Below are 3,178 nucleotides of genomic sequence, written 5' to 3'. Positions count from 1 at the left end.
CTGCAGCAACACGGGCGTTTTCCTCTTGTTTCATAAATTCACATTTTGCATTGTGTTTTTGAGGCTTTATTGAAGACCTACTGTGCTTAGGCACTGTGCGGAGGGTTGGGGGTGGGTGGGACGACAGCAGTGATCAGGGCAGTGGAACGACTGTTTAGCTTGAGCTTGACAGGCATAGGGAAGGGTCACAGCGGTAGCTCTATGTCTCTGTCCCTCTCCCTCTCTCCCTCCCTCCCTCCCTGGTGGCTCTGAGCTTGTGCAACTGTCACATCTAACTGAATCCTTAAATCCCACCTCACTGCATCACCCCCCCCACACACACACACACACAAACACACAGTCTCTTCACAAGTGAAGCCTCGCCACCAGCTGCTCCGGGGGGACATCCTTGTGTGTGAGTTTTTCCCACTTGGGAAACACCAGGGTTGGCTCAATACGATGCAGCTGTGAAAAAGGAAGGCTGCTTTTTAGAGACTCCATGGGCCCTTCGCAGATCTCGGGAGCTGCACTGAGTCTCAGGGTCCATATCCTCTGAGTGGGCAGAGCGCTCTGGAGCTCAGGGAAAACTCATGGAGGCTGATAAGGGCTGAGTCATATCTGCTGCTAAAAATGTTGAGGCCAGCCTGGGCTAGGTGACACCCTGCCATAAAACGAAACAACAAACAAACAAACAAACAAATCAGTGAATGAGCCAGTCAGAGTGGCTACACTTTTGACCTTAGAACTCCTGAGGTAGAGGTAGGAAGAAGATCTCTGTGAGTTCCAGGACAGCCTGCCTGGTCTATACAAAACCCTGTCTCAAAACAAAAACAAAATCAAAATGACCTAAAACCCGGAAGGAAGGAAGGAAGGAAGGAAGGAAGGAAGGAAGGAAGGAAGGAAGGAAGTAAGTCTCTCCCTGAAGGCCCAGCTAGCCCAGAGCCAGTGGCCAGCGATTGCTTAGTACAGCAGGGCCCTGGGATCCATCCCCATATCACAGACCAAAAGGAGACAAACCTCAGATTAGCCCCTTAGATTTGGTGCTTCCTAAATCCTTGCTCCTTAAAGAAGGCTCAGTCTTTCACTTAGTCTAGCCTGGCCTCCACTGCGATTTGCGCCTGTATTCTTCACGATGGGGAAGCTGAAGCAGAAAGATTATCACGAATTCAAGGCCAGCCTGGCCTACGTTGGGAAACTGTCAAAATGAAATGAGACAAAAGAATAATAAAAATAAATCAAACAAAACATAAAAACATTTGGAAAGTCACATTAAAGCAATAAACAAGGGCCAGCAAGACAGTTCATGCCTGAAGGCTCTCATGCAGAGCCCAACGACTTGAGTTCGATCACCATGACATGGTGGAAGGAGACCTGACTTAGCAAGTTGTCTTCTGACCTCCTCTAGTGAGCAGAGGTGCAATGCTCCCCTCCAATAATAAGAAATGCCTTTAAGGAATTTAAAATAGATTAAAGTACAAAACAAACTAATCTTAAGGACAAAATAACTTAAAGTAAATAGAAAATAAAATGTACACTTGGCAGTTTGGGTTTGGGCACCGCACCCCACGTAGGTGACAGACTGACACACCACAGGTGCTCAATAAATGTGAAGAGCTTGGCAACATGGGTGAATTGGCACACAGTAGGTGCTGCATAAGGGTGCGCACGTGTCATCCAGCACGACCGAGGGCGGCACAGGCAGGAGGATCAGGAATTCAAGGCCAGCTTGGAGCATACAGTAAGCCCGAGGCAGGTGTCCTGGTCTCAGAGTTCCCCGATGCCCAAGGCTGCCAAGCGGCGAGTCCCGCCCAGGAGGACGTGTCTGTGGCCTCACAGTGACCAATCAAGACGCGGAGCCGAGCATGACCTCATTGCAAAACACAGCCATTGGCTGTGGGTCCGCGCTGCGATTGAATCACCAGAGCGCCTGCGCAGACTCCTGGGGGCCTCTCCCTGCGGCTTTGGGGGTCAGAAAGGAAATGTGGGCGCCCCTCCCCCATCTCAAAAAAGGAACCCTGCGTGCGAGAGCATCGAGAACCCGCTCCATGATCCCCATTGCCCCAAATTCTGCATGGAGACACTGTGGCCCAGCCACACCTCACGTCTGGGCAGGGGTGGGTGGCGGAGCTGTGACACCCCCGAGCAAAGGTCCCGCGGCAGGACAGGACCTGGCAGTTGGGGAGTGGCAGGGTGGAAGGACGGATAGACTGAACCTGTGTAGCTGGAGTGCACGTGCAGAGAAGGAGGCAGGACTGCGGGACAGGCCCGGGAGAGCCGCGTGGGCTGCAGACAGGACTGCAGTTGGTCTGAAGGAGGTTGTGGGTAGAGGAGGGAGCGCGTCAACTCGGTGGTCACAGGAAGTAGATGGCAGTGTAGACGTTGTATGCTCCAAGTGTTGGAGGAAGTGGGTTAGATCCCTCTCCTCCCTGAGCGTGGTAGGGCTGCCTGAGATGAGTAAGCCATTGCAGGCAGGCAGCAGTGGAAGTGACTAAGTGCTGCCCGTGGCTATGTTTTCCTACTCTCACATACATCTCCTGTGACCTTACCCTTCCAGCCTCAGCCGCTAAACCTGCGCGCGCGCGCGCGCGCGCACACACACACACACACACACACACACACACACACACACACATGCCCTCCTTCCCCAGCCTCCCAGGTGCAGCGGAGTCCTATGATCCCCAGATCCCATCCGGAAGCGGGTTGTCTTTGGTTTGTTTGGTCATGTGTCTACCTGGAACCCTCCATGGCTCCCTAGTACCTTCAAAGTTGACTGTCATGGTGGCGTCCAGGTTGCTTGTGGCCAGTCTCCGTTCTGGCTTCCCTCTGGACCGCACCAGCCATGGTCATTGGTCTGCACAGGACTTCCAATTTGTCACCCAGCCCTGCCTCAGGCGTTTGCTATCCAACAGTTGTACCTGTCCCCACGCTCCCTCTCAGACTTGGATGCCACCACAGCAGCTCTCCAGTGTTAGCGGACTCCCTCCCTTGTGTATACACTGACTTAGCTTCTGAAATCTGCATCTTGAGGGATTTGTGTCCCCACCTGTCCCTGAGCATGTCCCACTCAGCGTCCTGTTCCTGTTATTTCGACTCTGTAGCATGTCTGGGGTCAGCCTTTATTTTAGATCCGGGGTCTATCGCCGAACCTGGAGCCTGCTGACTGGCCAGACTGCCAGTGAACCCAGGGTCCTCCTGTCGG

At 53.2% G+C, this 3,178-nt stretch overlaps 1 long non-coding RNA gene across 1 annotated transcript; it reads right to left on the bottom strand.

The window, feature by feature from the left end:
• On the bottom strand, positions 1 to 2,541 carry Gm33258. Its single transcript, XR_385666.4, has 3 exons — positions 2,193 to 2,541; positions 997 to 1,174; positions 1 to 640 (listed from the first exon to the last, which is right to left on the bottom strand). It is a non-coding gene; the product is annotated as a predicted gene, 33258 (long non-coding RNA).
• Between the last annotated feature and the right edge of the window lie 637 nt (positions 2,542 to 3,178).

The sequence above is a fragment of the Mus musculus genome, chromosome 17, assembly GCF_000001635.26.
Source record: "Mus musculus strain C57BL/6J chromosome 17, GRCm38.p6 C57BL/6J".
In the NCBI taxonomy this organism is placed as follows: Eukaryota; Metazoa; Chordata; class Mammalia; order Rodentia; family Muridae; genus Mus; species Mus musculus.
This window is presented reverse-complemented; position numbering and strand designations above follow the sequence as displayed.